This window comes from Sarcophilus harrisii, chromosome 4 (genome assembly GCF_902635505.1).
Source record: "Sarcophilus harrisii chromosome 4, mSarHar1.11, whole genome shotgun sequence".
Classification (NCBI taxonomy): domain Eukaryota; kingdom Metazoa; phylum Chordata; class Mammalia; order Dasyuromorphia; family Dasyuridae; genus Sarcophilus; species Sarcophilus harrisii.
The window spans coordinates 352361500-352389270 of record NC_045429.1 but is presented as its reverse complement, the minus strand read 5'-3'; the positions used below and the strand labels follow the sequence as shown (position 1 = coordinate 352389270).

The window sequence follows — 27771 nt, the reverse complement described above, 5'->3', positions numbered from 1 at the left end:
GCTTTTAATTTGTATTGCTCCAATTATTACCATATTGAACAGTTTTCAATTGCTTTTTAAAGTTTTATGTTTCATTAAAAGTGGCCTTTTGCTTTTTTTTTTACTTTTATAATGTATATATTTTAATGTCAGATATACTGAGTACAAACATGTTTTTCAATATTTTTATTTTGAACAGAATGCCTTTTGTTCTACAGATTTTATCACAAATAGTTTTCTAGTTTTTTAAATGGATAAAATATTATTTTATCAGCAATTGAGGAAATTATTTTTTTCTTATTAAATGATTTTTAAAATATTTAGAACATTGATCCTTTTGGAGTTCGTTTCGATATAGGTTATGACATGGGAATGTAACTTTATTTTTTCCATGCTGCTTTCCAGTTTTCTGTTGATTAAAAGATTTTTTTATTCAGAATTAATCCAGAATTAAGTATGACAGTACTTGCTTGCAGTTTATTTCCTCTGATTTTCTCTTCAAAATAATTACAGCTATTCTTTTAAAGGAGACAAGAATTAGACAATACTTGTGACTTTAAAAAGGTTATTAATTTTCTTTGGGTCTCACTTTCCCCAGCTATGAAATGAGAAGGTTCAGTCTTGAGTTACTCCCTTCCCATTTACAATCTTGTCATCCAGGCATTCTTAGAGGAAAAGAAACATATATTATATGGCTAGTTATTTTCATGGTTAAGGAGGTAGACCACTGGACTAGCTGTTTAAAATCTTGAATTATTAATTAGCTTTTTTCTTCTTTGTGATCTTTAGTTCTGTAACTCTGTCCTAAAGAGATTACAAAGAATTGTCCATTTACCTGCTTCAAGGCCATCGTTTAAAACTGGTCAGGTAGAGTAGAAAGAGCATTGATCTTAGAAGAAGGCTCAGTTACCCTGAACAGATTTCTAAGCCTTAGTCTTCCCATATGTGAAATGAGAATATTACTTGATCTACATTTCATCCAGGCTTTTTGGTTGTTTTTTCGTTTGTTTTTTGAGATTCAATTAAGATAAAGTATGAGTAATCTTTTTTTTTTTTTTTTTTAAGAATACAAGGTACTTCTCCAAAAGCCTTGTCTATAAAGAGGTCCTTCCTAGAAAATGACTTTCTTTATGGTGGAACCCCAGCCCCATCACTGTCTCAGCCTTTTTTCCAAAGTAGCAGGCTTTCCTACCAGCACAACACCTTCACCTTCCTTTTTTAGAAAGGCCTTTCAAAATACTAAGAGTTTGTGACTGCACATGTGGCCTAAAATTCATTGTTGCTGGCATGCCCCAGTGGTGTGGATGACTAGGCAGGTCCCTTATAATAAATAAGCAAATAAATAAAATAAAATAACCTCCAAAAGAAGAAATTTCCTTTTCCCCTGTGGTAGATATTTGAAGCAACTAAAGACAGTGGTAGATAAATGGAGGGCAGATTCCCAGGACCCAGACCCCATTTTGGCATTTTACATTTTTGTCCTGAGTTATATTTTACAGATATGTTAGCAGGATAGAGATTTCCTATTTGATGATTGCTTTTGAGATTTTTTTTCCTAGTGATGCTGTGTTATATTCCTGCCCTAAATTCGAAAATCCTTCTCTTTTCCACTCCCACCTCTCAGGCCTCACCCACAATAGTATATATGTTGTACATATCAAAGCAGCATCCAAGTCTTCTGGAGCAGTAGGCTGGTGGCCAGGCTTCTTCCTTCCAGAGGGGCATGCGTGCTTTCAAATTAGCACTTCTATTATTTGCCACTGGTAATTTGGACAGGCTCATTACTGTCTGGATTGCTGGGGTTATCTGATCCGGAGAAGCCTCTCTCTTTTTAAAATGTCCTGATTTCACTGCTCCCCAGCCTCATTAGGTAGTGTCACAGTCTTGATCCCGGACAGCAGAGAAAGCCAAGATGGATAAGGAAAGGAATGTAATATACAGGGCTCTGGGGAGGAGGTTATATTGCCCCCTCTCCTGATTAGCTTAGCTTACACAGAACTTGTTTTCTCCTTTCCTCTGATGATTACATTAACTTCTCTTCTTCCTTCAATTCTGCTTCAAGTCCTCTGTCATTATGAGCTCCTACTCTCAGGTGATCAGTAACCCTAAAAAATAAGAAAGATAATGCTTTTTTTCTTAGCTGAGTGACCAAAGACTGAACTCTCCTCACAGGTGTCTGTGCTTTTATTTCTTTTTGCCTGTCAAAATGGAAAGTAACTGTTGCCTCAGACTGACTGCCTTATTTGTGAGCCAAAGGGAGACCCTGAGACCAGCATGTTCTTTTGGTTTGAATTAAATTTCTTTGGAAACATTATGCTAGTTGGCCTAAATATCTGTTTCCAAGGCTCTCACATGAAGAAGCTAATAGCCAGGTGGGATTATTTCCACTCATTTTATTCTGTTATCTTTTTTCTTCTGCTGCCAGAAGATTACCCATCAGAGTTAAGGAAAACCAAGAAAGCAGACACTTTGGGAGTCAGAGATGGGTCTCTCTATACTACCCAAAAGGAAACTGAAAGGTTTAGTCAGTGGTTTCCATACTCTAATGTTTGCTCTTCTGTAGACTAAGCATCCAGATGATGGATCAGATTTTTCCATTTTATCCTTATATTTCACATTATGGAATCACAGCCAGTACTGATTCATTGCTACATAAGTTCTCTGGGCCTCAGTTTGCTATGGGAAGAACTAGCATTTATCATCCCATGTGGGTCACAGGACTTTTGGAAGAAGGAGCTATTAAATGATGTTCATGGCATGTAATCCATGGCAAGTTTATAAAAAAGGCTTCAGAGTAACGCATTTGGGCCAACTTATTTGGCGTGGTTTCAACACAAACAGTGTCATTTAGGCCAGAGGACTCTTACATCTTGTGTTCAGGGTTGGTATAGCATTTCTCCTGTCTGGGAAACTCTGTTGTTGGCTTCTTGTCATCCTTGCCCCTCTCCCCACCAATGTTAATTAGCTGAGTTGCTAAGCAACTTTGGGTACATTCCTGACTTCTCTTAGCCTCAGTTTGCTCATCTTTTATTTTAAAAAGGTAGGAAGAGGGGAGAAGTTGGACTGCTAAGTCTCTGAGATGGCTCCCACCTTCAACATTTGTCTCATAACAAAAGGAGGCTAGTCAGAATTACTCCCCTATTTGAAATCTCTGTTCTAGTCAGTCTGGAATATTAACTATTCCTATTTCTGTAATCCCATCTCCCACCTCCATCCATGCCTTTGCACAGGTAGTCCTCATGTCTAAAACATACTCTCTTCTCATCTCTGCATTATAGAAACTCTAGCTTCCTTCAGAGCACTAATCTGGTATTACCTCTGCAATGACTCTTTAGACCATTCTTCCAAGCTCCATTGTTAGTGTTTTCTTCCTCTTAAAATAAATTTTTATCAGTTTGTACTTACCTATCTGTGTACATGCTGTATTCCTCCCAAAGAATGTAGACCAGGGATCCTCAAACTACGGCCTGCAGGCCAGATGCAGCAGCTGAGGACGTTTATCCCCCTCACCCAGGGCTATGAAGTTTCTTTATTTAAAGGCCCACAAAACAAAGTTTTTGTTTTTACTGTAGTCCGGCCCTCCAACAGTCTAAGGGACAGTGAATGGGCCCCCAATTTAAAAAGTTTGAGGACCCCTAATGTAGACTGTATGGGAGCAGAGAGTATGTTGGTTTTATCTTTGTATCCCTAGCACTGTACCTTGTACATCATAGGTGCTTCATAAATATTTGTTTTTTAATTATAGTATCTTCAGTCTAGAACTATAAGGGACTTCAGGGGTATCTAATTTAATTCTCTCCTTTTGCTGCTGAAGAAACTGAGACCCAGAGACACTGGCCTACTTATTGGCTATTCTAGGCCTTCTGTCCCCAATCTCCATGCTTTTTAACAGATTGACTCCTATTCCTGAACTTGCATTCCCCTCCAGCACAGATACCTTCTTAGAATCTTCAGCTTCCTTGCATACCTATCTTGGGGGCCTCCTGTCTCCTTCTTCCCCCTCTCCAGTTCATTAACCTCTCCACCCTCTGAAATAGCCATGTATTTGCTTATCTGTGCCCATGTCTCATCCTGCCAGAATGGCATTGATTGTTTTCATTTTTTTGTCTTAATTAACCCAAGTTTCTAGCATGGTGCCTTGCACGTAGCAGATGCTCTCCTCCCATTTTCAGCTAAACTCTTTAGAAAAAGAAAAAGTTGTGCCTTCACTTCTTTCCTCACATTCTTCTGATCTGGGTTCTGACTTTAAAAATCCAACTGAAACTGCCCTTTCTAAAGTCACCAACAGTCTCTTGATTTCCAGATCCAATAGCCTCTTCCTTTATTGTGGCCTTGCCCTCTCAGCAGTTTTGCTGTTATTGACCAAGTTCTTCTCCTGAGTTCAATTCTTTGCTAGAATGCCTATTTCCTCCTCTGTGAGTTTTGTTGGATTTGTTTTCCCCTGGTCTTCCTCCTTCTCCAGTACCTATTACTCCTTTTTTGCTGATTTCTCATTCATCTCACTGTGGCTCACATGGCCTTCTTGTCTATTGTTTCTATACCAGGGGTTCTTTAATGTTTTTGTATGATAGATCCTTTGACAGTCTGGTGAAATATATGCATCTTCTTCTCAGAATTAGTTTTTTAAAAGCCAAAAAAAAAAAACATACAGAGCATTATAGAGAAAATCACTTATATTGAAATGGTTATCAAAATATTTTTGAAAAAATAAATTTTGTGGGGACTGAATGTGGATCACAGTGTACTATTTTCACCTTTTTTGTTTTTTTTTTCCTTTTCATCTGACTTTTTTCTTGCACAGCGTGATAAATAAGGAAATGTGTTAGAAGAATTGAACGTGTTTAACTTGTATTGGATTGCTTGCTATCTTGGGGAAGGGGTAAAGGAAAAGAGAGGGAGAAAATTTTGGAACATAAGATTTTGCAAAGGTGAATGTTGAAAACCATCTTTTCATGTATTTGGAAAAATAAAATACTACTAAAAAAAAAAAGTTCAAGAACTCCAGGTTGGGAACTCCTACTCTGCACTCTCAAATGATGATCCTGTCAATCAGCCCCTTTAGATTCAGTCTCCATCTTTTTGGACATGACTCCCAGGTCTGTATATCCAGCCTAAATGTTTCTTGAGGACCAGTCCTGCATCACCAACCGCATATTGAACATTCAAACTGCATCTCCCAAAAGCATCTCAAATTTAGCATGTCCAAAGCAGAATTCATCTTCTCCTCCAAATCCACCTCTTTCTAAATTTCCTTCTTACTCTTCTATAGGCCCAACTTTCCTTCCTTTGAACTGTATTTGAAGCTTTGGCGTCATCCTTGGCTTATCACTCTCACTCTTCTCAGATATTCATTCCATTATCAGATTTCATCACCACTATCTCCATAATGTTTTCACATCTGTATTCTTTCTACTCATATAGTGCCATACTAATTTGGACACTCATCACTTCACCCTGTGTAATTCTAATCTGGGTTCTGACTTTGCCACCCAACTTGAAACTGCTTTTTTCACAGTTACCAACAATCTCTTGATTTCCAGATTGAATGAGTTCTTCCTTTATTCCTTCCTCTGCCTTTCAGCAGTTTTTGCTGTTGTGCATCAAGTTCTCATCTTGAGTTCAGTTCTTTTCTGGAATACCTCCTTCCTTTTCTGTGGGTTTTCTTGGGATTATTTTCTCCCGGTCCTCCTCTTCTAGAGGAGTTGCTAAAATAGCTTTAGCTTCCCATTTGTTCTCTCCTGACTCAATTCCATTCTGCATACAGCTGCTTAAGGAGTTTTTCCTAAGGGACTTGTCTGGATCATGTTACATGATCCTTCTTTCCCCCCCCCCCCCCCCCCCATTCCTGACCCCTCCATACTCAGTGGCTCCCTATAGCCATTCCTCTGATTCACATTTAAAGCTTTTTACAACTTGGACCTTTCCTATATTTCCAGTCTTCTTCCATTTTGCTCATGTCCACACACTCTGTGGTCTGTCCATATTGTGCTACTTACTTTTCCACATAAAAGTCACTCATCTTCATACTTTTATAGTTGCTATCCCCCATACCTAGTATGAATGTTCTCCCTCCTCATCTCAGCCTCTTGGAATCCCTCTTTTTCTTCAGAACAGAGTTCAAGTACTACCTGGGCATGAAACCCTTCTTGTTCCCTCCTAGCTGCTAGTGTTCTTCTTCATATAACCATCTAGTATTCATTTTGTGCCTATATTAGGCATACATTTGTATGTGTACATGTTAGTCTCCCTCTTTAGAATGTAAGCTCCCTAAGATCAGGGACTATATCATTTTTATCTTTACATCCTCAGCACTTAATACAGTATTTTCTGGATAGTAATTGCTTCATAAATGTTTGTTAACTTGCCTTTTGTTAATTTAAATTAAAATAAAGCTTCAGAAAGAGCTGAAGCAAAATGTTTTCTAAGGAGCAACTAGATGGCTCAATAGCCAGGTCCAGAGTTAGGAAGAACAGGGTACAAATCCAGTCAGTAATTCACTTCTGTTTGTTTCATTTTTCTCCAACAGTAAATGGAGATAATGAAAATGATTACCTTACAGGGTTGTTGTGAGAATCAAATGAGTTATTTTGGAAGTGTTTAGCATTATGCCTGATACACATTGAGTGCCATATAAGTATTAATTCTTCTTATTATTAAATAGATGACATCCGAGAAGAGAACTTTACCCAGAAATCCTGAGCCTTGGAGGATCCCCAGAGAGGCTCCCAGAAAAGAACTCTCCTTTGACTCTTTCTTGGGCATATTTCCTACAAAGATTTGAGCATTCAAAACCACAGTGTGAAGGTTGTTCAAGTGTTTTAGAACAGACCCCAGCCCAGAGGTCTTTTTTTGTCCTCTGGATGGCCTATTGGCTTGGTCTCCTTGTGTCCACATTAGCAGTGCTGCAAGCTCAGGGAGTTTATGAAATTTTGATGTAGAAATTAGATTGTTACTTATCTTGTACCTTCTTGCTCATAGTATTGACAGTACCACGGAACTGCTGGAGGCAGATAGCATCTCAGTGATCACTCTGCTCTCTCAGCTCTCCACTGCTGACAACATCAGAAGTGTTTTAACAGGGTTTTAATGGGCAGGCTCTGTAGCTCCTTGGAGGGTTGCAAAGAGCTACTGTGAGAACCCCTCTCTTGCTACTCTCATCTGACATAATGCCCTCTTTTTCTCATCCAGCTGCTCCTGAGCAAGGTGGTCACCTTACTGGTGACCATTACTTTATCTTTGGCCTGGGCAGCTCTGGAGATGGAATTCAGAAATAAGCTTTTCTAAACGAGTCAAAAATGTACCCCATTCCTTGGAGTTTGAGGGGGGGAGCGAGATAACTGAAAGTAGGATGTTACTATTCCCATTGTATTTTATTCAGAAATGGCATGTCGCTGGGTTTCCATTAGAAAAAAAAAGTGTATGGGAAGTTAGATATTCTGTTGGTAATCTGTAAGCTCAGGGAGCAGAGAAGGAATCTGACTCAAATGGTTCTATCCATATTTCTAGAGTATGAATATATATAGATATATAGGTATATAAGTATATTTTACCTTCTGGCTTATCTGTCTCTTCTAGCAGTGATGAAGAGTTAAATAATAATTGAATAAAAGATGGAAGGGAAAAGTCAGCCTGTATACCTGACTTATATATACTTACCTGTTTTTTCTTATCCTGAAATTTTTCTCTGCTCACATCCAATTTCTTTAGAAAGTCAAAATACCAGTGAATTAGGGCATCTCCATCTGCTTTGGCCCTTTGATTTCTGTTTCAAATGCAGCAAAGCCACTGACTTCAATGGTGTTTTTATTAATTCCCGGCCAGCTGTTCAAAAGCCCAAATCCCTAAAATGAAGACCAGAAGAGAGATTCTTTTCCTTGAATACTCTCTATTTTTTTTTCTAAATATCAAGTTCTTAGAGGAAAGAGTAAATCTCTTCTTGATTTCATTGATGTCCAAACCCAGGATGTAACTAGTAGTGGAAGGAAAAGGAGACAAATTGTGGCACCAGGAATGATGAGAGATGCCTAGATACAAAAATTTAGAGTTATTTTCTCCTCTTCCATCACTCACAACCCAGTGAAATGGGATTATTCTACTGTAGATTCTTGAAAGAAGACTTAAGAATCCTTCCAATTTTAGAAAAGAGACAGCCTTTTCACAACTCTGCCTCCTTGGAATCTGTCTGCATCTCTATCAAGCTTCACAGCTTTCTTCTCATAGCTCTAGTTGCCTCAGAAAAACTCCTTTGAGACACTTAAAGTCATTTCACAACTTTCTGTTCACCAACCCAATCGACCGTGCTCCGTTATTATCTGCCCTTTAGAGATTTCAGATCCTTAACTTCTTGTCACCAGCAGAAGCATGACTGTAGCTGTTAAGGGATAAAGCTGATAGGGTTGGGAGAGGGAAAGCCCTAATTTACCTTTGGGAGTTCTTGACTTTCTAAATTTGATCCTCTTTGCTTCCTTAAGTTTTGAGTCCCTTTTCCTTTGCTGTTCTCAATATTGCTCTTACTATCTGGAAACCTTTTTCCTGGATAAACTTTGATATTTGTAGCACTTTGATACACATTGATTGGAAAAATACATATGCATAGACAAAATTAACAAAATTAAAAAAAATGCATAGACAAAACAAACTATAAATTTGGCATCTATTTTCTAGGAGCTTGTATTCAAAGACCGACAAATAATTACCATGGGCACCTGTACATACCATGGATCTGTGTTGTGCTGGGCATATGTTGGCTGTTTGCCAACTTAAAAATTGAACCAAATCATCAATGGACAGTGGCTGTATGTCCATCTCAGTAGGGTGATTACTTATTAGGGAGCAGTGAGGTGGAATTTAGGGCAACATCACTGGAATAATTCAAGGTTTAGACTAGTCAGAAAAGTGAAGTTATCATTTGTTCTGGGGCATGGTTGGGATAGGGAGGCTGGTAAAGAATGATTTTATTTTCTTGTGCTCACAAATCCCAGAAAAAAAAAAAAGAGAATTGTTTTGTTGTTATATTTTCCTTTGGAAATTGGGGATGAATGAGGCTAATTAAAAACCTTTGGAATCTATTTACCTGGATCCATGTGGTCATAATCCTGATATGAATTGGACCTGTTCCTTCTACCTGCCCCCTCTTCTTTAAAAATTAGGAAAAGAAAGATAAAGGTTGGGTTTGGATGCAGTCTTCCCTAGGAAACTATATAGCTGACATTGTTAGAGCGAGGACCTGAACTGAAAGAGCCAAGAATAAAGGAATCTGATTTCATTTATTCAAAGGCAGCGTTGTAGGGCAGGCAAGAATGTAACTAAGAGGAATCAGTGAGAATATAGAAATCTGGGTTCAGATCTATCTTGGCCTTCTTGCCACCCTTTATGTACCTGCCTATTAGGGATTCAAGTCCCCTCCTTGGGCCTCATTTTCTCTCTCTGTAGAATGAGGGCATTGGATGTGATTGCCTATAAGCTCTCTTTCTTCTTTGTAAGTCTGTAGACCCACCATGTTATAAACTACATTTTGCCTTTTACAATTGCTCTTCAGCAGTTAATGACCTTGTACTCAAGACCATTAAAAGTATTCTGTATGTCTCCCCAGGAACCTTATCTAGTCCCTGGCCCGGGTCTAACCCATGCCTGGGCTGGTAGAGTAACATGATTGGTACTTTCTATTTCACTGCTGATTGGTGATCTGCGTCTTGATCTTGTGATTCACTCGCTTAATCATTGGTGATTTACAATGGCTTTGATCTTTGGTCACTGACTGTTGGAATTGGTCTAGAAGGACCTGATTGCACCAGAATGATTCTTATGCGTGATAGTGGTTACCTTTGCCTTTTGCTTTGAAGTCCTAGTCTGCTTGGGCAATTGCCTAGAGCAAAGTGATTTGCTGCTCCATTATTCTTGTGATTTCCTTTTCTTTCATCTTGGCCCTTTTCTCTAGGTTTAGGCCTTTCGTTTTGGTAGTAGACCAAAGACTTCCCTTTGGGGTTTCCCTTCCTTCTGAGCAATATTTCTTCACTGGCCTCTTTTCAGATCCAGACTTGGATACTATTATATCTAGTAATTTAACTTTTCCCCCAGATTTCTAAATCATCAGAGGTTGCCTTTACAAACCTATCCCTGTCCTCATTCACCCCTCATTTTAACCGATGATTATGATGTGGATTTCAGTTAAGAATTGGTTTTGCTTTTGATTACAGTTCATAATTTTCATACTTTTCCAATACAGTAATAATAATTTATTTCCCTAAGACACTTATTGATGAGAAAACTTTAACTCAGAGGAACTAAGTGACTCATCCATGGTGATACAAGTTAAATGTCATTGCTAAGTTTCAATTCAAGATCTTCTGACTCCACATTCATTAATCTTTCCAATCTTCCATGTGGCCTTGTAAAAGAAATGTGGCATTTAATTGCTTTGAGTCTCATTTTCCCCTTCTTATACATGGAGCTAGTAACATCTATAGTACCTTCCTCCCGGGATTGTTTTGAGGCTCCATAGATTTTATATATATATATATATGTATGTATGTATATATATGTATGTATGTATATATATATGGTATTTGGCAAACTTTAGAATTTTAGTGAGTCATTGCAGCTATTATTATTTTTACTTGTAGTATTTTACATGCAACCTGCTACACTTTAAAAGAGAGAATCAAAGGATTCCTTAAATAAATAGAAATTCTTTCAGTATAATGTGGAAATTATATTATTTATATTACCTACTTTACAGAATTTTTGTGAAGACAGTGCTTTATTAATCTTAACAAGCTATAGAAAAATGATACAGATGTTACCTCCTCCTTCAAGAAGCTTTTATTTATTTATTTTGGTGAGGTAATTGAGGTTAAATACTTGCTTGGAATCACAAAAGTAGTAAATGCTAAGTGTCGAGGCAAAATTTGAATTCAGCTCCTCCTGACTTCAGGGCTAATACTCTATCTACTACACTAACTAGCTACCCCAGGAAATCTTTCTTAATCCCCTTAGTTTTAAGCATTCTTTCTCTATATATATCAGTTCTGACATATGTATTCCTAAAAATCACCATATTATGCAAAAGTCTCATAACAAAGTCCATAAAATTTACTGGGGGAAAAGGGATTGGGTATAAAGCTCAAAAAACTTCATCAGTAGTATATAAGAAGACAGGGACTTAACAAGAGTCATACATAGTTTGACACATATTAAAATGTTTTTTAAAAGTACAAAAATGCTATAATAAATAATATTAGAATTTGTTGCTTCGTGCTTCTGCTTGGCTTGTACCTTGACTGGCAAAGTCAATAACTACATTGAGAGGGCAGGTCTGTGGTGGACAGAGACATTCATTCAATCTGTGACTTTCATTCAATCTGGGATATTCAATAAGTGGTTTTTGTTGTTTGTTTGTTTTTTTAATATAGAAAAGTTTGCAAATACGAAAGAACAGTAAAACACAACCTTGTAGGATAACACATGATGAAGTGAGGTAGCTGGCACATGTTTGAGGTATGTAGGTATGTGAACTTTGTATATTCTGATGTGGCTTGGTTCAACTGGGTGCAGTTTTCTATATTCTTTTTTCTTATGGATGGCATTACATATAAGCAAACACAAAATTCACATTATGTTCAAATTGTTCCCTAGCATATTGATCAGGTTGGAATACATTACTGTTTTTAAGCATTATAGCAAAACCAATGGTATTGTAGTTATTATCGATTTTGATGATAAATTGACTATTGCCCCAGCAGAATATATGCTCACTACTCAAAGGACCCTTTTTCTTTTCTTTTCTTTTTCTTGCTGAGACAGTTGGGGTTAAAGTGACTTGCCTAGGGTCACACAGCTAGAAAAGTATAAAGTGTTAAATGTCTGAGGTCAGATTTGAACTCAGGTCCTCCTGACTAAAGGGCTGGTACTCTGTTCCCTGCATCACCTAGCTGCCCCAAGGGACTCTTTTTCATTTTATCCTTGCATTCCCAATCCCTAGGAGAAGGCTTTGTATCTGGTCAATGGTTAATAAATGCTTACTGAACAAATGAATAGAGGTAGAAGCTTAGGAGTAATTTCTTTTTTCTATTCCACAATATGTATCATCCTCTACCTTCTTCAGCTCCATATCCATATAGGTAGATATTCCTGTCTCCAACAAACATGAAATGAAGTTCTTTGGCTTTGTAAATCCAGCTTTCGTCTGCTTCTGATTGCATGGATACCAACAGAAACATTAGGCATTCCCTAAGTGTTGAAGCTGGAAAATTTGTTAATGATGAGCTAGAGAAAGCAGTAGGACTGATGTCCATAGTCATCACATACTGCAAGTTTTAAAAATCATCTCATCAGCTACCTCTGTAGAAACCCATCCACTCTAGAATTGGGGTTTATTCAGCCACAAAAGATTTGTCACCTGACAGGGCAGAAGACCTTCCTGATGGATAGAAACCTGCATATGTACCTTTTATTTGTTTTGATCACTGCCTACCATGTTTCTAGATGGTTATGTTTGGTGACAGATTAGATGAAGCATTTGCCCCACTCACTTAATAGCCATCCACCCACTATATTATATGACACTTATATATGTGTCCATCACTCTTTTCACACTTGTTGATTTCAGCAGTTTAGCCATTTGACCATACATCATAAATTTGTCATCACAAATTCCTCAGGTTCCTACGAAAACAGATAACACGAATCCCTGGTTTGTAAGGATTCTACAAATATATTTTATTCATTCTGTTGCTCTTGATTAATTCATGCAATCACAAGATTTCTCTCCTCATCCCTAAACCACCTCCCCCCCCCCAAATGATTAGCAAATGATTTAGGAGTGGGGAGGGAAATGGATGGAATTTATCAGTTTCATCATCATCTTAATTTTCCCAGTTTTAGGTTGTTCTATAAATATGTCTTTATGAATGTAGTTTTACTAGCTTGAAACATCTAATTGAAACCAGTTGCTTAAATCTCTTTGGATCAAGAAACAGTAATAAGCACAGGGAGTATCTTATCCCTGGCAATCCAGAAATGCTTAGTGTCTGCTCTACTTGATGCATGTGTAATCAGTTTACTTTCAGCTTCTTTCTTCATCTAAAACCTTCGGTCTCTTGGTGTGTGATCTAATACACCAGTGACAGGGATGTTTATTCCTGTTTCTGGGTCTGTAAACTAGTATGACCAAATGAAAGGGGAAAAGTTAATTATTAGTGAATGTTAAAAGGCTCTATTATCATTGCATCTCGTTTTTGTGTGGAAAATGTGGCTGTTTTTCAGCTGCAGAGAATGATTGAATTTTCTGGAAACCAAAGTCCCCTTCTCTTTGGGTCAGGCTCCATGGTTTTTCTGTTCCTTCTAACTGAAGGGAGGGTTATGTACAGCCAAAGAGCAAGCTCAGCAAGCCCATTGCTTTCTAGAAAGTACTGAGTGATCCCAAGACATCACCTAGGATCTAATGGTTCAGTTTTTTATGTAGCATCAAGAACTTGGAGAGAATTCAGAAAATGCAGGTAGGAGGCCCAATAAAACACCGAGCTTGGGTCAGGAAGAGCTGAGTTCAGATTTGACCATAGACAATTGTTAGGGGTGACCCTGGACAAGTCATTTAATCCTGTTTGCCTGAGTTTCCTCATCCGTAAAATAAGCTGAAGGAGACATTAGCAAATTACTCCAGTATCTTTGCCAAGGTACAGTCAAAGAGTTGAACATGTCTGAAACGAAATAGCAACAACAGCAACAAAGCCAGCATCAGAACGTTCCCAGTGTTTGTAAACATCAGCTCACAGAGGCCTGGTTCATAGGCTTGTGATTGTCGGGTATTGGGCTGGATGGCTGTGTGTGAAGGTCAGCGTAGATGGAGCCTTCTCTGAAGGACTGTCTGCAGTACTATCTGAAATCTTTTTGCTCTAAATAAGTTTTATCATGAATAACTTCTTCCATTTTTTTAAATGGATAAAATGTAGTACAGAGACATCTCATTTATCTAGATCAGAGGAGAAACTTTGGGGCCTAAATCCATTTTCTGAAACTCACCTTGGTAAGCACCAAAACTTTTTAAAATTTTCATTGTTCTAGATGACCATCCTTTTAAAGCAGATTACACTTCTCTTCTGAAAAACAATTTTCTTCAACTCCCACTAGTCTCATGCCAGCTACCACAACTCATCTCCCCACTGCCACCCTCCCTGTCTCTAAATCTGGCCTTTCTGCATCTGCAACCAAGATTTCTCAAATCCTCAGTTTCCTCATGTGCAAAAAAAGAGGGGGTTAAACTAGATGATCCCTAAGATCCCTTGCAGCTCTCAATTCCATGTGCCTATGAGCTTCTTACCACAGTGATCAGATTAAGCTTCTTATGCACAGATCTGATCATTTTACTCATCTAGTCAGAACCTTTCAGTAACTCCCCGTTACCTAAAAGATCCAATCCAAACTTCTTAACCTGGCATTCCAGCTTCTCCACGGCCTAATATATTCTTTTACAGCTTTATTTCATATTTCTCCCCTCTCTGTATGAATTGTATTTCAGCCAGAATGGCCTGCTTGCTATATTTCTACACCAAATAAGTTAGGATAGTATATAGATTAAGAATAAATGCTTCTGAACATTTGCAGCCTAAAGAGCTTTTCCATGAGGAAAAAATGCGGTTGGTGAGAGAACATTTATGTTTATTCTCTGGTTCTTGGCAAGGTTCTAGATAGTTGAGATTATCAAATTGAGATGCTGGTGCTTAAAAAAAAAAAAAATTCTGCCTGGGTCATGTCAGTTCTGTTGGTTAGAATATGGCTCAGCAGATAGGGCACTGAGGTTGGAATCTGGAGTACCTAAGTTTATATGTTTCCCCAAAACTTAGTGATTTTGTGACCATAGACAATTCACTTAGTTTAGCTGTTCTTCAGTTTTCTCATCTTCAAAATGGATGTGGTGGCGAATTCAATGACTCTAACATTTCTTCTAGCTGTAAGTATATGATTTCATTAGCCAAGTGAGTCAGTTAATTTTGTCCTTTTCTTTGACTTAAGATTTTATTCCTACCAGTTATTTTAAAAAGGCATTGCATGTATAACTCAGATGGCTTAGGAAATATACATTCTTGCTACCAGGAAACAATTCAAAATATTTATTGATGTGAGAAATTAGACATGTTAGATTTAAAAAACACCATCTTTTTATGCAGAGGGTTATAGTTATGAAGCTCACATCATACCATTAGCATTGAACTGACCTGGGAATTCCATGCACCAGTTCTCTTGGGGAAACTGGAACTATCCCTTAATTAATAATAAATCCTATTTATATAGCATTTTAAATTTTGAAAAGTGTTTTCCTCATATTACACCTCTGAGTACACTCATCAGTAGGGCAAATGTTATGATCCCCATTTTATAGGTGGAAAAGCTAACTTTGAGAGGTTAAATGATGACTTGCCCATACAGCTAACTTATAGATGTTTAAGGTGGTATTTAAACTCTCCTGTGAGAATATAAAGACGTTTTGGAACCAAGCTGTGAAAAACTTTTAAGATTAAACGGAGGAATGTATGGCTATATCCAAAAGGAAGTTGAGAAAAGCCATTTAAGTTGATTGAATAGAGAAGTGAAGGAGGTGACATGATCAGTTCTACAATTAAGGCAAGTCATTTTGGCAGCACTACATAGGATGGATTGGAATAGAAATAGACTTGAGGCAAGGAGTCCAGAAGCAAGAATCTTGCTTACCTTAGGTAGGGATCACTCTTAGGACTTTGGATAGCAGAATTCCATTGAATTCCCAATCTAGCCCCAATCATATTCCATGGATTTCAAGAGAACTTGGCACTTTGAGATAATAGTATCCTCTACCTACAACTTGCCTCTTTGATTTACTGTGCAGATTATTGCTCTAGAATGATGGCTATCAATTATGATATTTATCAAAGGAGTTTAATTATCTTAGAGTTGCTTGGGCCATTGCGAGGATAACTGACCATTGTTGTACAGCTAGATGGAAGCAGAAACTGAACTCAGATTTTCCTGAGTCCCAGACCAGTCCTTCATTTACTACAGGATGCTACCCTTCATAAGAACACATTAAAATATGACAAATACGCACAAGTTAAATATAGAATCAGCAGTCCTATATTGAATTATAAATATATTGAGATCTTGGTGTGTGTAGTTAAGGCCAGTGTTCAGAGGTCCCCCAGATATGGAGTATGAATATAATAGCTATTGCTCTTTGGGGTCAGCTCCCTGGCATGTTACCGCACACCTGGTCTGTTCATTGTACTTACCTCTTCCCCACACCCAAGACCAGAGATCAGGAGCATCCCTAGTGGTGTTGCTGTGAAATTCCTCCATAGTTTAATCTTCCTGAGAAATTACCAGGGAAACTCCAAACTAGACAGATTATAATCTTTAACCAAATTTGTTTGACTAGGAAACCTTAATTTAAAGTATATTTTAAAGGGATTTAGAAGGAATAAAGTAATGGGCACAGAATTTTCTCAAGTCCTTGAATCCTATAATAAGGAATAAAAGCCCTCTACAACCTTTTAAGTTAAATAGAGTAGAGAGAGAACTCATTGATTTGAGATTAGAAGGTTTAAGGAAAAATCCTGGCCTTCTTTTTGTAGTGGCAAGAAAATGCAAACTGAGTGGATGCCCATCAGTTGGAGAATGGCTGAATAAGTTATGGTATATGAATGTTATGGGATATTATTGTTCTGTAAGAAATGATCAGCAGGGTGGTTTTAGAGAGGCCTGGAAAGACTTACATGAGCTGATACTAAGTGAAATGAGTAGAACCAGGAGATTATTGTACATGGCAACAACTAGATTATACAATGATCAATTCTGATAAATGTGGCTCTCTTCAACAATGAGATGATTCAGACTAGTTCCAATGAGCTTGTGATGAAGAAAGCCATCTACATCCAGGGAGAGGACTGTGGGAACTGAAGGTGGATCACAACATTGAATTTTCACTCTTTTTGTTGTTGTTTGCTTGCATTTTATTTTCTCATTTTTTTCTGGTCTGGTTTGATTTTTCTGGTGCAGCAAGATAATTGTATAAATATGTATGCGTATATTGGATATATCATACATATTTCTACCATGTTTAACAATATTGGACTACTTGCCATCTAGGGGATGAGGTAAGGGAAGGGGGAAATTGGAACCCAAGGATTTGCAAGGGTTAATGTCAAAGAATTATCCATGCTTATGTTTTGAAAAATAAAAAGCTTTAATAAAAAAAAAATCCTACCTGCTGTTTGCCACCTCTGTGACCTTGGTCCTCTCTGGTCCTCAATTTCCTCATCTGCAAAATGAAGGAATTAGACTAGATGATTTGCAAGGGCTCTTTCAGCTCTAAATCCTATAATCCAATGATGTCATTACTGATCAGGTAATCAGATTTTAAACCAGAAAATCATAACTTTTCTCTCTCTAGGAAAAACTTCATAGTAGGTAAGAAATCCTTTTTTTAGGTTTATCTCATCCCCTGAGATGTTTTCCTGTGTCATTATTATTCTCACTAATAATGTCTTCATAGAGGCAGAATAACAGAGCTTAGAAGTCTGAGAGGTATTAGTCCAACTTTTTTGGCTTTGCTGATCCATCAAACAATTCCATGGTGTAGTTGTTATTTTGCCCATTTTACAGAGAAGAAATATTCTTATGGAATAGAAAACTGAGGCTGAGAATAGTTAAATGATTTGCTTTGGTGGCACAATTAGTTAACAGTTGAGACAGAATTCTAACTCAGGTCTTCTTAGCTCCCTTTCCACTATACCACATAATCAAGCCATGGATAAAGCTGAGCTGTAACAAGCATGGTTCCAGTAGGCTTTGTCCCAAGGTGCTGATATCTAGAGAGAAGACTCCTTGCTTGAGGTAGAGTAGACCTGGTTTGGGAAGAGATGAGGTGGGGTGTGTCATTACTTAACATTTCTCCACCTGGTTTGTCTTTCATACTTCATTCCCACCTTAAGTGAAGTAATTTTTAATTACAGTTCTAACTAAATGACATATGCCATTCTAATGTGATTTTGTTTCTTTTCCCACTAGATTTCATCCTGAAAATTCTGGATGAATTTTTTTTTTTTTTTTTAAGGGGAAGAAATCAAAAGGGTGGGAAATTCTGGAAAAATCCCATTTTAGTCTTAATCTTCCTCCTCTTCCTGTGCTGCTATCTTGGCACTCTATTTTTGTGATGTAAGAGTAATATAAAAGTTATTTGGGGGGAGGGTTTGTTTTCCTTTTTTTTCCCACTGGGAATCTTTTCAGTGACTATTGTGGCCAGTCTAAACTAGTAACGCAGGATAGTGCAGGATACAAAATGATGTTTCCTATATCAGTTGGGAATTTCATGGAATTTGTTCTTACTTGACAGTTTTTCCAGATGGATTTATGTACCTGCCTTCCCAGGGCCAACTATGCTCTCTGAGAATTTGTTTTTTAGCCTTGATACCCTAAAAAGTAATTCCTCTCCTCTGATCTGCATCTGGGCAATCTTCCTTCTTGCAGGAAAGATCAAGACTGATTTAGATGACAGGGTAGTCAACTTAGTTGCTACCCTAAGCAACTGTTTGCTCCAGATGAGCAAAGTTGCAAGATGTTTACTGTTTCCATATTTTGGTGTTATCTGGAAAGGCTGTTAAATGAATGAGGATGAGGATATTCTTTGTGAATGGGCCTGAAGATTCAGATGTATCAGTTCAGTTTTTCAGGCTTTGGCATCTCCTTATCCCCAGGGGCACAGAGGGAGGAGGAGTCGAGGATCTGACCCTGAACTTGTACAGTTTTCACTATAAAAACTGAGAGGTTTCAGACATTTTGTAACTAATGGCTTTTGCAGAAGTGATTTTCCTATTGTAAGTGGTCCTCAGCAATATTCTTATTTCAGCATTCCGCTCCATTCCCCCACCCCCAAATGAATATTAACTTCCATTCAGTTCAATGAACCTTTATAAGCGTCTGCTATTTATTTGTGTGGACTAAGCACCAGGAGGATGAAAGCACAGTTGAATGGTATCTGCCCTCAAGAAGCTTCCATTTCACATTCCTCACTGAGCCAGTTAAATATTCTTAGAACCCTCCCTTTGACACTGCAGTGTTCATCTGTCTGGAAGCTGGCAGAGAGAGCAGTCCATTGGTGAGGAAAGAACCCCGACTGGGACTCAGGAGACCCGGATGCCGGCCCTGGCCCTGGCGCTAATTCATTAAGTGGATTTTGGCAAATCATTCAGCCTTCTTTGAGCCTCGCTCTATTCTTATGTCCTAGTTTCATCTCTAGTAAAATCAGTCAGCAAACTTGTATAAAGCCCCTTGGTTGTGCTTAGGCACCAGAGACATAAAATGAATAACCCTTCTCTCTTGGAGGGCTTCTAATCTATCTGGGGAGACAACATACACATGGATAAACATGCTCAAAACAGATACTGTGTAAATACAATGGCAGGGCAGGAGAAGGCAGTAACAGCTGAAGGGTGAGGGCAGGGATGGGGAGCTCTGGGAACACCCTCAGGTAGAAGGTGCCATGGGAGCTGATCTTGTGCAGGGCAGAGAGGCGTCCCAGGCCTGGACTAACCCAGAGGCTGGAGAGGGATGTTCTGGGTGAGGACGGCCTGTGTAGCCAAAGGGCAGAAAGAGGAAAGGGAGGAGGAATGGGTAATAAGCTTGAAAAGGTCGGATGGAAATTGAGTATGAAGATCTTTTAAATACCAAATAGAAGAGTCCTTTGTGAAGCCTGTACCCAGTTTGCAGATGTTGCTTCTCACCATTCTCATCATTAGTGACCTGGAGAAAACCTTCCTATGGTCAGTCCACTTGCCTTGTTCCAGATATCTGTAAGCCAGATTTAAAAGAGGACCATTTATAGAATCCTAGATCTTGAGCTAGAAGGAGCCTCCCAGTTAGTCTAACCTCCTGGCCTTCCAGATGGAAATGAGGCCCAGGTGTAAGGTCACACAGGTAGCATTCTTCCGAGGTCAAAGTTGAACTCGGGACTACTGACTTGAGAGCGGGTCCTCTTTTCATTGTATGTAGCCCACTCTCTTGGACATTTCCCTTTCAGTTGTGATATGAAACTCCTTGCTTTTTCTCGTCTTCTTTCTCCTCCTTCCCTTTTGTTGTCTTTCCTGGATCCTGGGCTCCATATGCCCTCCAAGTGTTTGGGGTTTGGGCATAAAGGCAGATGCTCCTTGTCACTTTCTTATGATTTTCTAGACTCTCCGGGTTCCCTGATCACCCCTTCTGACTCAGCCATCTTTCCTTGTGGATTCCAAACATTTATATAGGACTGTATCCTCTGCTTTCAAGCAAAGAAAACTGTCTAGATGTCACCTTGCCCCTTGATAGCTATAAAACAAACAGCCATCTTGGAGAAAAAGCGTTTCCTCTCCCTTTGCTGAGCTCCTCCCTCCCACTCCAACCTCCCCATTGCCCAGCCTGCAGTCAACTTCTGCCATGCTGGTGAGAGCTGGATTGGGGGCTCCTCAGGGTCTCCATTCCCCCCTTTTGCACATGCATTTCTTTATTTCTGACTGAGAGCTGTGTGCTGCTTCTGGTCGGGATCCCCTCCAGGACGGGTCTCCTAGCCAGCCCAGTCCAGACGCTAATAGGCCATAGGAGGGAAATCATGGGTGAGTCGCTGCAGGCCGACAAGTGGGTTGTTCTTACACCACAGTTCCCCATTTACAAGGAAGGAGAAGATCGAGAACGCGGGGCTTCAGCCGACCAGCAAACCACTCGGTTCACTTACGTAGCACACAAGACTGTTTTGACGTGTGGTGCTACAATTATTATATTACATTAAATATTATTAACAAGGGTTTAATTTCATTCTAAACATCTTGTGTCAAAGAGGCACCACTCTGCATAAGTGCAGTGAAATATGAGATTCTTGAGCCTTTGGTAGATGCCGGCTAGAGACCCCAGTTATTCCTACCCCCTTTCCCAACAGCCGCAGCCATGAAACTTTCATGACCCTTTCACCTTTAAACTCTGTTTGAACTTGGAAAGAAGACTTGTGAATTGGAAAGGGGGGTGGTATGGGGTGGGTGGGGAGGAGATGTGGAGGCTGGGGGAAAAGGACTGATTATATGTTACCGTCACAGTAATACTAGGAAGATAATCCCCCTCTTGTGTATGGGTTTCTGCTACTGCAAGCTAGAGGGTAATAAGCTCACATGACAGACCCAGAGGCTAATGCTGGCCTGTGCTTTTTTGGTACATATTTAAACAAAGGCTGATTATCCAAACAAGAAGTGGGACTGCTGCAACCGGACCAGTTAAATTATAGTTAGTAAAACTTGGCGCCTTATGAGCCTGGAATGTTACAATTACAGCTGGATCCTCATTTGTCAGGCAGCCTCACTAAACATGAAAACCAGAGATTTTTATCTTCTCTTCCCTCCACTCCCCACCTCTCCACTGCCTTGGACTGCTTAACTCCTTGAATGCAAAGATAAAAATGCCAAATACCCCAGCAGGGATCAAGGGAAGAAGCCTTTACCTTGTTAGAGCCTTCCAGAGCTGAGTTTCCTCAGTTGATCTTGCAGAATGCCTTTGAGGGAAGTGGGTAGAGGTCCTTCCTGGCTCCTACTTGCCTCAGGTGGGTGAGTAGCATTTGGGACCAGATACTGAGCTTTTTTTTGAATGTTATCCCTGAAGAGAAATAGAAGATGTTAGCCTCTTCCTGCTTCCCCTCTGGGTCTAAAATCCTGTTTAATGGAGAAGGAAAATTTCTTCTCCTCAGCATGTTCATGAGTTAGACTCTCTAGTCTGTGATATTTGTTTTCCATAAACCTTTGACACCAAAGGATCTCTGTGACTGCTGGAACATAGTCCTTCCTCAGATGCTGAAATTTTTTAAAAGGATAATTTTTCCATTTTTAAAAAATTTGTTGACTTTAAATTTTTTTTTTTTTAGCAAAAATACAAAACAAAAGGCTGCCACTTTTTTTTGCTTATCAAGTTGCCTTCTTTGTGATTGAGGTCTGAGAGGTAGGTTAGGAATCATTGTTGAATTCTGGAGGACCATTCTAGGGCAAGTGTTAAATGGATGATGAAAATGATGATGGTGGTAATGACAATATTGATAGCTGATGAGTTGCTTCATTAAGGTGACATTAAGGGGGCAGCTAGGTGGTGCAATGGATGGAGCACCAGCCCTGAAATCAGGAGGACCTGAGTTCAAATCTAGCCTCAGACACTTAATACTTCCTGGCTGTGTGACCTTGCGCAAGTCACTTAGCCCCAATTGCCTCAGAAAAAAAAAAAAAAAAAGTTGACATTGACACACTGTGGATTCAGTTTCATTGACTTCTGTGATTATCATTTAATCTCTGAGCTCAACCCCAAATGTAGGATTCATAAGCATGACTTTCCCCAGAGTGTCTGGCATACAGACCTATGACCTGATAGGAAGCCTCTGTCCTTTAACAGTGAATTTTGCAGGGGCATTGGGCAGACTTTGGTGATAAGGTCACTTGTTTTGTCTCTTTCAAAAATTAATTAAATACAAATTGGCCCATCTCCCTCCATCTCTCATTTTCCACAGGTCGATTTCACTCTCAGCCTACCTAGTGCTGACCCTGCTAGTGGTTTGTTTTCCTTCCTGTCCTCCCTCTTGATATGCTCTGTTATTGTAATCCAGGTTTGTGGCTACTGGGAGGGATGATTGGCAGGGTCAGTAAGACATTAAGCTCTAAAATGAATCTTCCAGAGGTGGAGAGTGGAGATTAGATTGGAGGTCTGCTTCCTCTCTCAGTTTTCAAGCCAACTTCAACTGTTGTTACATGGCTAAAGGTAGAAAAAAGTGGAAACAAAACCTGACAAAGAGTTCAGTTCAGTAAATAAGATGTGGCAATCTCTAGGTACCTGTCAGAATTGTTTTCTTTATTAGCTAATATTTCCATCATAAAGCATGGTTTTAAATTTTAATTCCTCATCTGATTTTATATATATTTGCTTAGGGATGCTGGGGTTTGAAGTGAGTAATAATCTCTCTTCTTAGGGAGAAATGAACTTCTGGTAAGCACTTTGATTTTGGAAGCTTAAGTCAGAAAGTGTCAACATGATGCTAACACCCATTTCAAAAGATATGGTGTAAAACAAACAACTATTTTTGTAGATCTTAGATACTATATAAATGTAAGTTAGTATATGTAATGGGAGTTGAGTTGTGGTCAAAAGATCCTGGTCCTCTTGCATTTCCTTACCAAGCTAAGAGAGGAGAGATGAGAGCACAGTCGAAGACAGATACTATATGAGACTTTGGTGGGAATATGAGGAAACATGTCCAGAATGGTCAAGCACTAAAATGGAAGGTTAACTTCATCTTTGGAGCCTCTTGTGTTGCTTCAGTTCCTTAGGAAAGAGCCTGCAAACCTTAGTTCTTTCCAAGCCTCTATCATGAAACATTGAATACTTTGTGAGAAGAGTAGTGGAAACTTAATTAATATATATACAGCTGTTGGTTCATCCACCCTTTCAGGTGATAGTGTAGAGCAGAGGGAAGCATTCTGAATTGGATATCAGAAGATCTGGTTTCAGGTTCCAGCTCTGTCTTATGGGTGTGATCTTGGAAAAGTTATTTGCTATTCATGGGCCTCAGTTTCCTTTTATATAAAATGAAGGGATTAGACTAGATGACTCTAAGCCTCTTTCTAGTTCTGTATCTATGAACTGTATGAATTAAAAAAGAGTACTTTGCAGTTAGTAGTTAAGGACTAAGTAAAATACTTAGCAATTCTCCCTTTTCCCTATTACTACCCCATAGTGAAGTGCAAGTTCTTTGAGGGCCGGGGAAATTTTCATATTTTAATTTTATTGTTCACCTACTACAGTGACTCATATATAGGAGATTCTTAATAAAAGTTTACAGAATTATATTGAATTAATCAGTTATATTTATATAGCAATTCTGTGATGAATATGATTAAAAACAAACAAAAAACTTCGTTTACTCTGACAGGTGATCTTATTTAAATGTGTGAATGTTTCCAGAGTAGTCCATGATAACATGTAGATGTTAAGTTCAAGATAATACTCAAAGTATTAAAATTGGTTTTTTTAATTAGAAGGAAATTACAACTTTTTTCCTAGTTAAAATTAAGAAGTTAAAGATTTTTAATCAAGATAATCTTGCAGCTTCTTAAGGTGCAACTTATTTTGAAAGCAAAATGATCCCCACTTGGACAAAGAAAGTCCTAAGGAAAAATTGTGAGTTAATGTTTACTCTTTTAGTACTATTTTAATCAAATGACTTTACAACTTGACCTTTTGAATGTGAATATTTAAAAAAAAAAAAAAAAAAGAGCACTAAAGTATGTAGGACCAGAATTATTTCTTGGTGAAAGATTAGAACCTTAGGAATCTCTTATTGGAATCTTGAATATTCCATCAGGGTGTTCTGGTAGAGATTTTCAGCAGCAAACTCTGGACAGTTTCATTCTTCTACTAATCAAATACTTGATCAAATATCTGATCAGATAGGATCAGATTTGAGGGGAAGGTAAATAATATCTTAGATCAGCCCTAAAAATCTTTCTTTTGAGAAATATAGGTGGGTGAAAATCAAGCCAGAAGGCCCTGCTGAGCTCTAACCTGCCCTTACTAGCACCTCCCCTATTATCCAATACAGAGAAAAGGAAAGGAATAAGAACTATCTTTGTGATTTGATTTTTTCAAGGATCTCCTAGATCCTAGGAAACTCCCTCTATCATGCAAGTTGGCATCGTTTGTGTAACTTAATACAGTCTTAAGGACTTGTCTAGAACAAGGTTAAGTGATGTGCCCAGCATCACAGAGCCAAGTGTGTTGGACAGGACTTGAATCCAGGGCTTTCTGGCTCTGATGTCAAGCTCTGTATCCCTGTATTATACTGCCAGAAACAGAGAGTTAAGGCAATACTCTGTTTGATTTTGGGCTACTAGGTGGTGTGGCACTAGAGTGCCACAGAAAGACCTGAATTTAAATGTGTTCTTAGACACTTACTAATTGTGTGCCCCAGGCAAATCACTAAACCTTGTCTCAGTTTCCTCATCTATAAAATGAGCTGAAGAAAACCACTCCAACATGTTTGCCAGGAAAACCCCAAAAAGCAATAACAGAAAGTTGGAAATAACTGGAAAATGGCTGAACAACTGAAATATTTTATTAACTAGTTCACGAACAGGCATCTTCATTTTAGACTTCCATAGTCATGATGCCCTCCCACCTCTTTCCGCCCAAAAAAGGCCTCATTATAAAGTCACTACTTTTGCTGTTGTGGTTATAACCAGTATTGCACAATTGTTATGGAATCAGCTGTGGCATCATAAGAGACAGTGAATATGAGGAATTTAGAGCTACTCTCTATGAGATGATGCAGAATGAAGTAGGGAGAATCAGGAGAACTATATACACAATAATTATAGGAGAGGAATGAAAAGAACACTAAAAGGAAGCAGAGCTCTATGTAATTGTAGTGACCAATCTTAGTATCCAAGAACAGATGATGAAATGTACCTCCTTCTCTAGAGAGAAAGGATTTCTGTATGTGGAATATTTAGTCACTGTGTTGCTTTGTTTTAACTGTTTTTCTTTGACACAAGGAAAAGTTAAATGTTCAAGAACTATAATATATTTGGAAGTGATTGTGATACGAAAACAGTGCAACAATATAACTATTGGTAATAGCATTACCAATATGGATTTACATTTTTATGAAAGCATGAAAAAAATGAGATGCATTGTTAAAATAGAGATATTCAAGATAGTTGTATAAATATGTATGCATATATTGGATTTAACATATTTTTATCATGTTTAACGTATATTGAATTACTTGCTATTTATTTGTAGGGCGTAAGACAAAGGAGAGAAAAATTAGAACACAAGATTTTGCAAGGGTTAATGTTGAAAAATTATCCATACATATTTTTTGAAAATAAAAAAGCTTTAATTAAAAGTAAAATAAAATATAGCTGAAGCATCAGCTCCTAAATACTTCTGAATGAGAACCAAAAGAAAACATGTATTTACATGTATTAGACATAAATTTACATGTAAATGCACCATCTTCTTAGAAATTCCCCTTTTAAGGAGGGGAAAGAATATAAGGTTGATGTTTAAAGATATTAATATATAAATATATATAGAGAGAGAGTAAAGCCAGGGAATCAATTTTCTTAAGTGACCTTTTCATGCAATAGAAAAACATTCAGACCATTAGAAAAATCCAAAATATGTACAATTTTATATTTCTTTTCCAATCACACTAATCTTAGTGTTCTGGAACAGGTTTTCTTCTTAGGAAAAAGCCATGGGTCCAAATCCAAAAACCACCAAGATCTGTGCCATGAATCTGACCAATGAAGAGAGAAATAGACTTCTCAGTCCTTAGCTATGAAGCTTTCTTTAGTTATGCTTCCACAATGTAGATTCCATCCTGTTTTGCCACCTCAGTCTCATCCTTAATTCCTTACTCTCACCCAACATACCCATCAGACTCCAAATCTTGTTCTTTATATCTCCATAATGTCTCTTGCATATATGCCTTCCTCACCACTCAGTCACCACTCTAGGTCAGGGTCTTCTGACCTTTCACCTAGATTATTGCTTCCCCTTTTTGGCTCCTTACCTCAAGATTCTCCCCACTCCAATCCATGCTCCATTCAAGTGATTTTCTTAAATTACAGGTCTGACCATGTCATACACACCCTACCCAGTTGGAGTCCAGTGGCTCTGTCTTACCTCTAGAATCAATATTTGTCATTTAAAACTTAAAAATCTGACCCCTTCCAACTCCAATTTAGTCCTATAAACCAACTTAATATTTGGTGCACATAGCATTCTTCTTACCTTTTCAATGACAATACCCCATACCTCCCTCCTTATTTCCTATAGAAACCCTAGTTTCTTAGCTTGAAATGTGGTTACCTACTAACATTTTTCCCTCTGAAAGATTTTCGCTGTTATCCTAAATATCTTATTACTTGTGGGCATCCACCTTTCTTTCTCCTTTTAATTTAGCTAGTGATTTTATTTACAGAAGAAAAGAATAAAGTTTATGCCATTTACAAAAAGGAGCACAAATTCTCAAAGTACTCATAAATTATCCCAGCCTTAGAATTGACCACTTTTATAGCTGCTAATGCAAACTTGTTTTCTCCTGAATACATTGGAGAATTATAGTTGGAAGTTTATCTACCATGATGAATTCAGTAACCCAGAAACCATATTCATTCAGTGTAGTATAATGGAAAGATTACTTGATTTGTAGTTCTAAGGCCTAATAATAAACCCTACTTTTGCTGCTTTACTCTCTCTGTGAATTTGCACAAGCCATTTAGCAACTTCTGGACTCAATTTCCTTATCTATGCAGTTGGTAGGGGAAGAGGATAGGTTGAACTAGATCTCTAGAATCTATTCCATCTTTTTAATACTATGACATTATAATAGAAAGAATGTTCCAATCCAGAGTCACCTCCTTCTAAAAGGCTCCCAAATGAACCCTTGGCCCCATTTTCACTCACTTCATTCATTAGTAGGGTTATAATAAATACCATACCCTTAATTGGTAAGTGATACAAATACACTGTCTATTCTTACCTGTGATCACTTGCACAATTACACTGACTCAGATCTTCTCCACCAAGAAAAAACCTTTGTCCTAATTATGGATTATCATTCCACTGTAAAGTTCATAAAGACATCTCAGACTTAATACTCTTAAACTTTTTTCTCCTACTGTAGATTGAACGTTCTAGGATGGCATCAAACATCTTTCTAATGCCACTGGGTATGAAAGAAAACATTCCTACAAGGGCCTTCGA

The 27771-nt window shown here is 38.3% G+C and overlaps 1 protein-coding gene and 1 long non-coding RNA gene across 13 annotated transcripts in view; one reads left to right on the top strand and one right to left on the bottom strand.

Moving 5' to 3' along the window:
- BCAS3 (BCAS3 microtubule associated cell migration factor) overlaps positions 1 to 27771 on the top strand; it is a 794545-nt gene that overhangs the window by 585540 nt on the left and 181234 nt on the right. The gene's annotated exons all lie outside the window — the stretch shown is intronic.
- On the bottom strand, positions 419 to 27771 carry LOC116423561. Of its 2 annotated transcripts, XR_004234176.1 has the most exons (5): positions 27548 to 27771; positions 21464 to 21615; positions 17213 to 17266; positions 7636 to 7820; positions 419 to 2084 (listed from the first exon to the last, which is right to left on the bottom strand). It is a non-coding gene; the product is annotated as an uncharacterized LOC116423561 (long non-coding RNA). The 2 variants fall into 2 exon arrangements; XR_004234177.1 differs by lacking the exon at positions 7636 to 7820.